This window comes from Melospiza melodia, chromosome 3 (assembly GCF_035770615.1).
Source record: "Melospiza melodia melodia isolate bMelMel2 chromosome 3, bMelMel2.pri, whole genome shotgun sequence".
Classification (NCBI taxonomy): Eukaryota; Metazoa; Chordata; class Aves; order Passeriformes; family Passerellidae; genus Melospiza; species Melospiza melodia.
This window is the reverse complement of record NC_086196.1, coordinates 29,723,073-29,738,029: the sequence shown is the minus strand read 5'-3', so window position 1 is coordinate 29,738,029 and position 14,957 is coordinate 29,723,073.

The following is a 14,957-nucleotide window of genomic DNA, read 5'->3' as shown; positions in this document are numbered from 1 at the left end:
CCTAGCATGGAATCTGTTTCAAGCAGAGCTGACTAGGAATTTGGCTCACTTGCACTTTGGCTGACAGTGGTGTTGCCCATCAGGTTCACGATGACAAGTGAACAGGAAATTTCAGCACTGCGTCATCAGGATGTTTCAGATTGCTCCAGGTGCAGCATGGAGCCAACCTCTCAGTGGAAACCCAGAGAGGTGAGGCACAATGAAATCACTGTCTCTTGCTCTCCAAACAGTGTGCCTGAATAGGCTGTGGTGAAACCTCCCCAGGGAGACAACGGAAGCCCGATCCCTTTGGTCATTTAGAGCTGCATGCAAGGAGGAAACACTTATAAATGTACTGTAGGGAGCAATTCTTCTTGGCAGAGTCTGTGTTAAGTGATGTAAGAGATGGCTGTTCAGCTCTTATTTCTATGCCTTTGAGGATATAGTGTTGCTATTTGCCTTCTTAAGCAGAGGCCTGAGCCTCAGAAGGAATGATATAAAAGAGGAGATAATCAAATAACTGATTTCCCTGCATGCTTTCTTTGAAGTATTCAGAAGTGAGATGCTGGGCTAGAGGCAAACACTGATAGAGTTACAACGAGCTGACAAGCAAAGTGTTTATTAGTGTCCCTTTGGGTCTACTTTCCGTGTTGCCACCTCTATATTTTCTGCTACACCACCATGCACAGATACTGTACTGAATAACACTGGAAGTTTTCAAATCCCTGTCCACGAGTTTTATGTGCTGGGACATTTAAAAGGAATTGGCAGATAATCATGGCTTTGTAGATTCAAAATGGGAATAGTGCAATTAAAAAAGCTGGAACCAAAATATTTGTTACTAATCAGATGGTGTTCAATGATAGATATACAAATGCTGCACTCATGTTCATGCTAGTTCTTGCTAATCTTCTATCAGTTTTTTTTTTTTAGACTATTTTTTCCTCTTCAACAAGTTTTTCATTAAGTAGATGGAGCTCTGCCAGAGTCAGCTTTCATTCATGTTATTATAAATCATGGTTGAAACCTGTGGTATTATTCCTGTTTTCTCCACGTACAACTTAGATGAGCTTTTAGGCTGTTGCCTTAGGGCTCAATACATCTTGATACCTTCTGAAAAACATTTGAAAAGTGAAAGAACACTTATGAGGCTTCTTTCTTTTTCTTTCATTCTTTCATTCTCTCTCTTGCTGTCTCCACACCCCCTTCCCATCTGTCTCTTTCCCCTCTTTCTTGCCTACTGCCCCAGGCTCATGTCATCTTCCCCAGCTTTTTAAAAATGTAATTGTGATGAGCTAGTGAAGTAATTTGGAACATCTCCCAGCACTTCAACAATGTTGTGGCAAAAATCTGAAATACTCACAGTACACAGTTGCTACAATGGCATACCTGCCATCTGTTTGTTCTCTCACCTGCAAGCCTGTTCACATATTAAAATCCTCTCATATCTAAAATCATGCACACTGTTAAGCTTCATAAAGGCATGAAATGTGAGACACAAGTAATAGCAACCTACTTATATAACAGCATTTGCACTAAGATTTTCTTGTTGCCTTTGGTGGAGTTCAAGTATTTGCTTTTGTATCTCTGTCTTTAGGGAAAAATGATTGAATTGTTACCTTTTGGTTGACTCAGAATCTGGAGTTATTGCTGTTCAAATATCCTGACTATCATTTTAAAGTGTCCCAGGCTTGTGATAGCTGGGCAATCTTATACTGAAGTTGTGTTATATTGAAAGAATTCAGAAGCAAGGTCAGTGGAGCACTAGGCTACTCAGTGAATTATGAAGACAGATGTGCTGTGGAAATACCTAAGTGATTGCATAGAATAGATATGGTAGGCAACACAACACCCCCTGACTGACACTGGCTTCCAGTCCTAATTAAGTTGCGAGGGAATCATTCCAAATTTCCAATTCAATGTGTCAGAAGTGCACTAGATAATTGCTATAGATGGCAATTTGTGCTCTGTAGCTGCTGAAGGTGCAGTCACTGGACTCAGAACAATGATGTTCTCTAGCACTCCGATTGGGCTCACCAGGGTGAAGCACCTCCAGCATGTACAAGAACTCAGAATTTAGCCTGGCACAAATTTGCACCCTTTATCAGGCATTGTGCTAACAAGGTGTCCCAGAGTATTTTTTCCTAAGAAATTATTTCTTCCTCTTTCCTTTCTGCTCTCTTCATGTCACCCTGCTAAACCCAGTTCCACTACACACCTCAAAATAGTTGCTACAAATCTCGCTTGCAACAGGGCAGCAAAACTTTGCCAGTGAAAGAGCCTTGAAAAGACCAGGAGGAAGATGGTGCTGAAGAGCAAGGCAGTTTCTGCTTTCAATTCTAGCATCCCCTGGAAGCTATACCTATCTTGCTCCTCCTGGTCTTTTCCTGCACCTCTGTTCTTTCTCTGACCATGGGTGGAGAAGTCAGACTCTGCCTAGCACAAACCCTCATGTCTGGGGAAGCAGACATCACTTTTGTCTACACTACAGGTGAGTTTTGAACTCATTTTTGTCACCTAGTCATGAGCTTCAAGTTTTAGCTCAAAAAGCGTGATTCATTTCAGTTCTCTCTGCATCTTCCTCAGCAGATAGCACTGTCCCTTAGCTCACTACTCTTTCATAAACCAAGTATTGCTTGAGATGGGAGATCACACAATGAGTCCATGCATTTAAAGTTTTGACTGACGTGCCCAGGCAACTTAAATCTGCATTAAATCTTTATTTAATTATTTAAAGGACTAATTATTTCAAGTTGGTTTCCAGCATTTTTTTGTACATATAGTCCGGAGCCAAAAGATAAATCTCTCCTAAGTGTTTAGAAGATGCTGATAAGGAGAAGCTCAAAAAAGCATGCTATGTTGAGTGCTCTAATTGCTGACACATTTCTGTGGTATACTTGATCATTAGAACAGCTCACTTGAAACAATATTTTCTTTATAGAAAGGAAATTGGTAATCGAATCGTTGTGCTTCTCTGCTTTGCATTTTCAGTTTAAATGTTCAGCTGGCATTCAGTGTAAGGTTACTGGTTACCAGAGCGTGTTGATTCAAATTTTCATTACCCAACTGCATGCTGATTTTGTTGAATGATGCTTAAGCACATGATTGCTGCAGATTTTCATGTATGGGCCTTTGGATTTTAGTTGTGAATATGGGCCATTTAAAAATGCTGCAATCTATAATTACACTGTGATTAACGTGGCTGTGACACAGATTTGGATTTGGTCAAGTCTATCTTCAAACCACAGCGACCAAAATGAACTGGTTGTAGAAACCATGCCAGGAAATACATTATGTAAAGTACAAATCCAGCAAAATACAAATCCAAATTATATCAGGCTAAGTGGAGTCTTGCCAAAACATCCAATTTTACTGTTTGGGGATGAGCTAACCTGTACTATCGGTGAATTTCATGTGTTTGTGGCCAGAATGTTAAGTGGTGTAGGGAAACAGTCCTACACAAGCGCTACTCTAAGTGCTACAAGACCTTTCCCTCTAAGCTGATAACCCCAGTTGTTCCCACTATGGTCTTGTCACTCCCCATCACTCAGTGTCATTCTGGTGGCCCAGTCATTCTCAGTCTCAGCTGTGAAATGCCATCATCTGCTGCTGCCCTCACTGCACAACAGCATGTGAGCCTCACCTGAATCCCAGGCTCCTCTCTCTGAGCTGGTCTCCCTGCTCAGGTTGCCTGTGCCCACACCACCCTTCCTCAACTCTTTTTGGGCACTTTGGAAACCATCAGAATGCATTCAGAGGGGTTTATGACATGGAAACAAAATGAAGAGTAAGGGGAAAAGATCATCTCTGTTCTGTGAAACAGTGTTCCAGTAGAAAGGGCTTTTCTCAAAAAAGCCTAGAGGTAGCTACCATCTTCCATGAAACTTCTTTGAACAGTATTCTGCTCCAAGAAAATATAGAATATGGACTTCATTGTGTTGGAGCTCATTTGATCTCTCTTCAAGTTAGGTGTCTTGTCCCCATTTGCCACCTCTGCTTATTTGGAAGGAGGGATACACCTGAGGAAAGTAATCCAGTGCACCTATTTGAAACATCTGCTTTAGGAGGGGATTACCTGTGTCTCTAGAAGTTGCATGGACAATTAACTAAGGCAAGGTGCTAACCTTTTATGTCTTGGGTTAGGTCAGCTGAATCCTGCACAAAAGAGAAATTACAGAAGCTACAGAGTATGTTGGACAGGAGAGGGTTGCATTTCTAAGCAGGAATTTACAAAACTATTTACTATGAGTTTAATATTTTTCAACAGATACAATAAAAAAGTTAAGAAGGCAACCTGAAGGAAGTCCTACTGGATGAGTTAAACCTTTTCATAAAAATCACTGCTTTTTCTTCTACAGAAATAGAAAATGAATACCACAAGACACTGCTGGAAAATCCCGAAATATTTAATGCAGATGTAAGTTGCCTGGGCACGTCAGTTCAAACTTTAAATCCTGCATACTTTATTTAAAAGACAAGTTAAATCTCACAAAACTACTCAGATGCATTAAAAGAGATCTGTGCTCGTGAAAGTCATCTACCCTGTGGACTAGAACTTTTGTCAGCAGTGACTCCTATCACTCCCTGTGCTCCCTGGTGTTCCTGAATGAAATGCATATCTCTGCCATGAAACATTGAGTTCACACCATACCCAGATTTTTTGGTGAGGTCTGTACTCTTTTAATATTACTTGAGAACACTTTTTAAGCAATATTCCAAATCCCATGAGATCTGGTGCAGTACAAGTCTTCCATGAATTAACATTGAAATAATAGGTATGTTTGGACTGATCACCTAACTTCCTTTGCACATCAATAGAAAGAAAAATTCACAGTGAGAGTCATCTTATCCAGAAAAAGCACACAAACAACTGACAAGCCCTTTCTACAAAGGATATGGGGGTACATCTTTAGGCTAATGACGTTGATGTTAGTCTAATGTCAGGGAAGATGAACAGAATGCTCTTCAGGTTAGTAGAACACAACACTTGCAAAGCAAACATCTAATCAGCCAGCTGGAAATAGTGCAGCAGCACCATTTCTGACTCCTTACTTCAAGTTTTGGCATGTGAAATTAGTTCTAAGATGTCTAATTAAAAGAGGATTAAAATTTCAGCTGATATTTACAGATGTTACCATATTGCCCTACTTCCACAGACATAAACCTCTGCTTGCAGCACCTTTTGTTGTTTGAAATCTATTTTTAATCCAATTGTCCTTAGAAATTCTTCATACTGTGTAACATTTAACTGCACTGGCAGCTCAGGAAGTACAACAGTGAAAAATGTCCAACACACATTTTTTGAAGCTCCAGTTTTCTTTTGGACGCTGTTATAGAACTATTGGATTGGTTCTCAAGCCAGGCTTCAGAAAAGTAATCCAGTAACAAAACTGCTTAAGATTTAATTGCTAAGTGGAGCAATTATTACATAGTGTGAATGTCTCAAGTTCAACCTCCCAGTACTTTTTGAGCTTGAAATGCATTGCACCAACAAATGGCCTCACAATTTAATGTAAGCAAAACCTTTTACTGGCATAAATTTTTCTGTAGTCACCACGAGGGAAAGAAAAAGGGAAGGATGGTGTTGATTCTCCCTCTGCTATGTCTCAGATATTGTTTATTCTGCAATGCATTATTTATTTTAGCTTGGTATTTCTTTTTAAAATGTCTACACTAGACTAGACCGCTATGATTTTAAGCCTCACAGGGAAACTTTAGCAAGTTATGAATAACCAGGGAGTGGGATTTCAATGTAATTCAGGAATGAGAACTAAGCAAAGAAGAATATTCAACCTTTTCATGGAAGGATTGAGTATTCTTTTCAAAGTCATATATCAAAAAGCCACATACAATGGAAACATTCTCTCTCCCTAGAACATAAAAGAAGAGGGAACTGCCTGTTATGTGTTCTGAAATGATCCCTTTTCATTACAACTTCAGAATTTTTCTCTCTGGGGATTGCTGACTTCAAACCATGAAGAAAGGGAGAAACGACATCATACTATTTCCATTAAAAGCAGCCATGTGTAACCTATATTTTTTCCTTTCCTTTCTCCCCTCCCCATTTCACAATAATATTTGCATTCCAAAAAACTTCATCTCTTTTTTTTTTTTTTTTAATGTGCTGAGGTTAAACAAATGAGGTTGCTGCTGACAGTGTTGTTCATACCACTTGCGTGCTCCTTGTTTTAAGCCAGCACGAGAGAAACTGCTACGTCTGTGTGAAATTAATTAGAAAACAAAACATTCCATCTTTCTTCATTTGGCCTGCTCCTTCTTGTTTACCATAATTAAGTTATGAGAAAATCATCTTACACAGTAGGAATACAAAATTCTCTGACTCTTGTAAATGCATAAGCTAGAACTGACTTGTTTTTGAGTGGTTGCACATAGTGCACATTCAAAAAACTCTTGCATATGAACAGTCAGAAAGGAAATAAGAATAAAGGATTCAGAGAAAAGAGAAGAAATCTGAAGAAAAGGGAATAAGCATTATGAGGCAAAAAGTTTCATCTGGCTTTTAATAGCATGAAGAAATATAAAATTAACAAAGAACAGACAGTATAACACAAGGAATATAAAAGAAAAAACAACATAGTCCCACAGAACGATTTTTCCAGGTTCCATAAGACTGACTCAAGGAGCTGACTGTGGATTCATCAATAGTAGAAATATAAAATAACTGTAGGAAGAGTTTAGAGAAGAGAGGTAAAATCTGAGTGCAAGACATAGACTAAAGAATGAAAGAGAAAAGCAGCTCTTACCATTCACATATTGTTCTTTAGATGTTCAAAGCAGTGTACAGACACTATCAATTAACTCCCATATAATATCTGTTTAACGCAAATAGGTTTTTAATTCTCTTTTTACAAATCAGGACACTAAAGCAAAAATGTAAAATAGCTTGACTAGGGAGCTTGTGATAGGATGAGACCACTTGAGTCTCATTCTTCTATTCATCCCCCCAGATGATAAGACTGCTAATCAAAAGACCTGGGTAAAGCATACTGTATACTGCACATTTTCTATGTTCCACAGTCAAATCACAGCAATTATGGGGGCCATGCTTTATGAATTTCTGAAATGTGAGCTATCAGAAGAAAAAAAAACATATTGAGATAATGGCATAAAAACATTAAAAAGTCAGAAGAAGTTATATTAAAGATTATATATTTTGTAAATCATAGGCAATATGAAAACATTCAGATGGATTTGTCTGGAGGCCTGAGATGGTTTCTCAAAGCATGTTTTACCAATCCTGTTGCTGTACTTACGTAAGCCTGGACTCTCCCAACTCTAAGCATTCTGACAAGATGGTGCTAACACTATCCAAAGCAATTCATGGGTTACAGGCAAAATTAGCAAGTGTATTTAATATCTACATGTTCATGAAAGTCCATGATGTTTGATGTAACTTGCTGGAAGCTTCAAATTACTGATCTTCGCAACATACACAGGGCAATTGCCTTTCTGCAGTCACACAGAGATTTGTATATCTAGCTGGAATTGCTAGTGAATATAAGGAACAACTGCTTTGAGTTCATTAGAAAAAATCCTCTTCTCTGAGGGTAAAGGCTAAGACTTGCTATGGGGGTTGATATTAAAAGGCACTCTACAGATGTTCATTGTTGCCATCAGTGGCACTTACAATAAAATGTGTTTGAAGAGGATATCAGATTGCTATTATCACACCCTGCTTGCTAGAATAACATGGTACCACAGCACTAATTTTGCTAAAGACTAGTATTATCCTTTCTGGAGTTTGGGAGAATAAGATTGGACACTGAAAATACTTCTGTTTCTTCCTGGTGCCTCCAATATTTAAAGCATGAGTGTATTTCTTAGTTGTCATTGATTCATTCTCTCATGTGTATTGGTTTTCAAAATGTTTTCAAAAATGTTTGCTTAGTAGCTGTGGGAAGCAATCTGAATGTCCAGTATGCTCCAAGTGATGTTAGATTTTTCCTTTGTTTTATGAAAACTGTGCTCTGTATTATTCCCAGCCTTTAAGTGGTTTATGATCTTTTCCCACTGCAAATCATCTGCAAAATTGATTAATATGCTTTCTTCCAATCATTCCTGAAACTACTGCACACAGAAAACCCCCAGAAGGCACCTTCTCTCAATTAGCACTGGGGTTTTTTTGAAGGCATTTCCCTGCATTCCCATACTACAGATTATGACATCAAACAATTGAGATTAGGATCAGAGTCTGAACAAGCAGGAAGGACATATGTTCTTAGGGGAAAAGATCTCACACACAGAGATATTTTCAGTAAATAGCAGATTATAAAAGCTCAGCAAAAGCCCAGGCTTTAAATTGGCTTATTTTAAACACTGTTCATTCCTCTGCCACTTTTAAGCAACATTTGGTCCTCATGAACACAGAAAACCAATAGCATGTGACCCAGTCAGGCCTGCTGGAGTAGGCACCTCTCACTCATATGGGAGATTTTGCTAGAAACCCAAGCACACTGCTGCCAGCTTTTACTGTGTTTTCCTGAGGAACTGAGGTGACTTCTCTGATTTAGACCTCAGACAGCTCTAAGATGGCCAAGAAGAGCCCTTTGTCATGGTTCATCTCTTTTATTTCTGCCTCCAGAGGAAGAACAAACCAGACACGGGCAGAGAGGCAGGAGATGACAAAAGGCTTTTCGTGAGGGAAGGCAATTGTACCCATTATGCTTCTGTCCATTCAAGCTGTCTTTTCTTCTTGGGTGAGTAAGGACAGGAGGAGAGACATTTGGGAGTCCCACCCAGCCGCAGACCTCTTCATCCAGGGCTGGTGAGGAAGTAAGGAGGTGAAATAAAAGCTAAGTTGTCACAGACATATTTTATGAAAAATCCTTTAATTAGGATATTTTCTCCTGAGAAGCTGGGAAGCTTCAGCTTCCCCAGGTTTTGCTGCTTTGGAATGTGATTTGGAGAATTGTTTACCCAGCATGTGAAATTGTTTCTACTTGATGACCAATGACAGACACCTGTGTCGGGGCTGTGAGCAGTCACAAGATTTTATTATCATTCCATTCTTTTCTTTTCAAGCCTTCTGAAGAAATCCTTTCTTCTATTCTTTTAGTATAGCTTTAATACACAATTTTCTTTTAATATAATACATATAATAAAATAATAAATCAGACTTCTGGAACATGGAGTCAAGATTCTCATCTCTTCCCTCATCCTGGGACACCTGCAAATACAACCACACATTAAATTCCTCCAACCACTGGCTGCATTGTGATTTTTTGATCCTTTTTAGGTCTACTAAGGCACTTAGTGTAGGAGACTTGTCATTGTTCTGGAGTTCCTCCTTTATTGAAAGCCCCATATTTTCTTGAGTACAGAGCATTGTGATAAGAAGAAAAGTAACCCCAGTTCTTGTCACTGGGATGGTTCTTCTATTTTCTGTGGGGTTTTGCATAGTGCCATGGTCAAAGACAGGCTTCCAGACAGAGGCCAAGGTCCTCATGCCAAAAGTTAGACAGCAAAAGTTTATTTTTTAATAAGAAATGGATCAATATGGGTCACGATTAATAAGTGATGACATAGTTCTGTCGGTAATTTTTAACTTTATATGATTTTTAGGTTGATGGAAATATAAAAGTATGCTTGAGTAGCACAAATTAGTAGAAAGGTTGCCTCACCATTTATATCTCAAAAATGTTCGTTGGGTTCAGATACTTTGATTTTGGGGACTCGCTTGCCTTATTTTTATCTACTTAAATCAGGCACAAACTCATTGTGTGAGTTTGTACAAACAAGTGTGATGATATTAGAAATTCGGGCCTGTATTTTGAGAGTGAATTATATTTAACAAGGATTTTATAAATGAAAAATTCTAAAATTTAAGCATCCCTTTGGTCTCCCCAAGCCAGTACCTCCGGGGCATTTTCCTCAGGGATGCACCTTTGTCCAATTAACAAAAAAACGAAGCTAAGCAAGTGGTGAGATGCATTTGAGCATTCATTATTTCTGTGGCCAATAACACAAGAGTGGCATGACAATGAAAGCATCAAAGCAATTTAACTTGCCCACATTATTAGGAAAGTGCTATTTGTCCACTCCCAGTACATTAAAATGTAGATGTTACTGTCTCAAATCACAGCTATCCCTGACTGAAGCGTAAGAGAGTGGCACCATCCAGGAGAAAGTAGTGATGTGTATTTTAACCTTTTCTTCTTGTCACTTGAAAAATTTTCTGTTTTCTACATAAAATTTAGGATCATGTTTATTTTTAGTTTTTTTTTTTAATTGCAGCATTTGCACTGCCTACAAAAAAGAACATTTTATTAGTTGACTTGACATTTTGCACAAAACTCCAAGCACATTGTGACCTTCCTTATAAGCACTAATTTTTAGAATGTGTTTTAATCAATATTAAAGCTTAAAGAGTGATCAGATGAAAATGTTTGTCTCTTAATACCAGTAAACTGTATGCTTAACCACTTAATTCTCTTTTACTATAATTCAAAGGAAACAATTGTTCTGCTCCAAACATTTATTCATACTTAGAGAAGAAAGCTATCTTAAGACAAAGAAAATACTTTAATTCTGTGGTCTGGTCTTATATTGTCTGGATATCTGAAAATATCTATTCAATTTAACAATTCTAACATTTCCTCTGAAAGGGGTTCTTTCATACAGAAAACCAAAAGAAAAGGAAGTGGGAAGTTTGTTGGGCAACGCTTATGTTTTGTGAACCTTCAAACCCAGGCTAGAGTTGGTTTATTGGGTCAGATGATACTTCATCACATGAAAAAACATCTTTAAGAAATTAAGCACATCCTAGTGGCTTAGTATGCGCATTCCATTTGTATTTGAAAGAATTAAACAATGCATTTTCTTGAGAGGCAAAAGGAAACTTTCTTTCCCTTACTCTTCTGATGTTAAATTTTAAAGTTTTCCAACCACATATGGTTGATGTGCTGGAGCAATGAAACCAAGAATAAAAATTTAGTGCTATAATTTCAAGAACACTAGCAGACATAAGAGCCCACTGTTAAGTGGTTCACCCAGAAATCAATCTCTTGACTGTAGATGCTTACTAGTTAAAAAGAATATGATTTGATTGATTACAGCAGCCTTCATTCTGTTATGGATTAGAAACTGAGATAGCAATTATTGTGCAAGAATAGGTGTGATACAAATGAGAGAGTTAAGACAGCATATGAAAAAACAAAAGACAAATTTGACTGTATACAGGTTTACTACTGCCTGGAAAAAGAGTAACACAATTTTGATAAGATAGGAGCTTCTCCTGGAAGGACAAAAAGTGGACAGCACTTTTGAAGACAGCCCTAAACTAAGCATACTGATGTCTAAGAAGCTTGTGAGGGTTAAAATAAAAGGAAGAAATAAAAGGAAGATGAAAACAAGATCTAATTCCTATGCTTCTACAAGGTAATTGCCCAGTAAAAGAAAGGGAAAGACATAGGCATAGAAGTGCTTGAGTTCAAACAGATTTGTTTATCTGATTTTTTTTTCCTACTCCTGGGACTTACAGAAAATTCAGGAAAGAATTAAAAAAGGAAGGCTATTTTGGTAGCTGCCTTTTCAAAATGGAAGTGCTTCTTCAAAGGCCTAATGCTAATTTCTGCCTCTCCGGCTGGGAAAATCCACAGAAAACTCTTGAAAAGTTCCACCTCCCTAACTTTAGCTTGTAGGTATTTCACAGAAATTGATCTGTTGGAATGATAATAAAGGCAAAATTTTGTGCTTAGGGTTGTGCTTAGGCCAAAGGCTGAATACAGAGTGAGGCAAAAGTGAATTAGAAGAATTAGCAGTCGATTTGAGTTCTGTAGGCAGAGAGATAGTAGGTGAGTAAAGTTAAGGGAGATGAAGCTTCTTAGCAAACACTGTGTGCTCTGACTGCAGTTTTCTAGGCACTTTGAAGTTGAGTGAGTATGGCTTCAGGAGTCCATTAAAATGAGAGTTACAGTAGCTGATGCAGGAAATAATTATGATGTGACCAAGAAGGATTTTTGCAGAGCTGGAACCTGGTAACATGTCAGAAAAAGTATCAGAAATTCAGATAAGGATTTTTTATTATATTTTAAGATAAGGATTTTAAGACAAGGATTTTCTACTATATCTTAAAATAATTTGTAGTTTCAGAAGTTCAAAACTGAGATACAGAGAGTAGAATTGGTATTTCAGTGATTGAAAATTTTACTGAGAAAACAGCTTCATTCAGAAAAATAAAATACATGAAGAAGCTGAAAATTCAGGCAGTGTTTCCATTCCTAGTTAAGGCTTCACTTCTTATCTTTCCCTTGAGAAAGTGTGCAAGGTGCTTCTTTATCTTTCTCTTGAGGAGTCATGGCTGGTGTCAGCCCTAGTCCTCCTTTGCACACAGAAAACAAAATTATATTAACCTTTAATCATCTGGTTCTTTTTTTACAATGCTTAGCTCACAGAAACAAAGCTCCTAAAGTACATGCCAACTCATCCAAAAGTATGATTTTTACTTGCACCTTCTCTGTGGAAAAACATTTGGACAAAGCAAGAAATGAATATATAGTCAGCTTACATACACCATTGACAAATACCATCAAAAGCAAGACTGACAAATGATGGCATTTTCATTATTGTTACCTCCTTCTATATAGCTTAGAATTTTATACATGATCTAATAAAATCTAGTGGCCACTTGGCAGTACATTCACCAAGTTTTAAAACTTTAAAATTAAAAGAGAACATTATTTCTGTGAAATAGCACTTTTGTCGTAAAAGTATTCAAGTATTGATTCACAAATATTGTTGTCCCAACTATAACAAAGCTTGTGGTTTTTTTACCTTGTTTTTGTTTAAAAAAATGTTCACATTTTTAGGAAAATGCACTTTTTATGTGCAACTATGTACTTATCATTCCATTTATCAATTAAAAGATAATGATGGAAAATATCCAGTTCCTCTATCACCTCTAGATTGCCCACTCATTTGAAGGGGAAAACATTTTTGAAACTGTGCTCTTTCTCCTCACCTTGACAGCACTTTATTTTCCAGCCTAAATAAATTGGATGCATCAAAAGACTTTGTGTTACTCTTCGTGTTTCATCCTATGTCAGCCTCATCACTTCAAGATACACAGCTCTTTGTTCCTTCAACAGTTCCCTTCAACATTTCTACAGTACTTTCTGACTGTAGCAGGTCCCTGTTTTTTTGAGAGGTATTTATATATTTTTGTGGTCCTAAAAACTTGTCCTTTTGTACTTGTGTTTACCGAAATCCCCTTTTCAATGCCTCTTTTGACTTTATTTCTACCACATGGGAGAACGCTAAATATGTTCATAAATTCCCATGCTTAAGCATCAAAGAATCTACACCAGCCCTACTGGCATTGCAAGTCATGTTACATCTTTTGTAGATTGATACACATCTGCAGGGGGCAAGGTCTTTCACATATCTTTAAAACTGTGGCTTAAAACTTAAAAAAGAAGAACTAACATTTTAATACAAACACAAGAACGTCGTTTGCTTGTGAAAATGCACTGAAGCCATCCAGAACAGCATACTCCAAACAGAAGTACACCACATAAAACACTCCTCCCTCTGCGGCTGCAACTCTTTCTGTTTCATGTACACAGATGTTAGCGTGGACACTGTGGGGAACATCTCATGTTGCACTCTGATGACTGCAGAGAAATTCTACTGACAGTCTCTTCTTCTGACCTCTCTCTCTCTGCATGCAGCTCAGCTCTCTGCTCTGCTGCAGGGAGTTTACAGTAGAAATTACAGGGCCACTAGAGACTTCTGGAGGGGTGTTTAGAGGACCCACAGAGGCTCAGGGCTCTTTGCAGAAAAGGAGGTGTTTATGCACAAAATTCCTGGTTCTCAGTGACTTCAGTGGGAGCCACGGGGCTGTATCAGTCTGGAAGGTGAGGGAAGAGGCTCTCTGGCTGAGTGATAAAACCACAGAGTACACCAGGCAATGCTGGTGGGTCACCCACCCTCACAGGAGATATTAGGGTTAGGTCATTGTAACTGAGTCCTGTCCTTACGTACATAAAAACAATGTCTGTATTTTCTACAACACAGAGGAATTTCAGAATCCCTGTGTGGCCCCTCAGACTCCCTGTACTGCACATATTCAGCATTAGCCTTGGAGAAAGACACTTTTGAGTAGCACCTTGGCTTCCCCACCCAGTGGAACCCAAAGAAAGGACCAACCTAAAGTTAGCATGCTAACCTTGCCTGCAATTGCTACTGGAGGAGGGAGGGCCTGCCTTGGAAGATCCATTCCATAAAATGCAATTTTTGAAGCAGCAACCAGCAGCTGTTCCCCAATTGTTCTTTGTTTTTTTCCTGCCTTCTGAATCCAGCACCAGCATGAAGGCAGAGAGAGCCCCTTTCACACTAAGATATAGTTCTGGCAGTCAGAACAGCCTCATAGGAAGTGGGGATTTGAAAGGAAAAAGCCAAGCTCAGGTCCTCCACTGTCTAGCTGTGTAATCTAATGGTGAAGTCATTATTTAAAGGGATTGATACAAACCAAATCAAATAAAACAAACCCCAAAAATCAGTGATGCTGCCTTAAAGTAGTTTGTTCATAGCAGATATTGAGACTGTTCCAATACAACTTTTTGACTGAACGTCTTTGAGGATCTAAATGTCTAGACCTTGATCATGTTTAGAAGTCAGTTGGAACTTGGCTGCCTGTTTTTAAGATATGAAGTTTCTCTAAGTTTAGGACCTTCCTGGATTAGGTTGAAAGTGCAAAAACACGTTTTTTATCTTTCCCTTTGGTTGATCAACTTTCTCTCATCTTTTATTTTCTTCCTCCAGATCTGTCAACTTTAGATTTGTTCACTGAATGAGGAAGGACTGTGATATGCCTTGCAGAAGGAATTAATTTTGCAAAGTTCATCCATTGTGCCATTTTTCTTCCAGATTTCATGTATTTGTACCTTTTTGGTGAACAGTTTTTCTGCAATCTCTTTTATGGAGAGTAACTGCACTGTTAGTTGAAGAGATGTGCATTA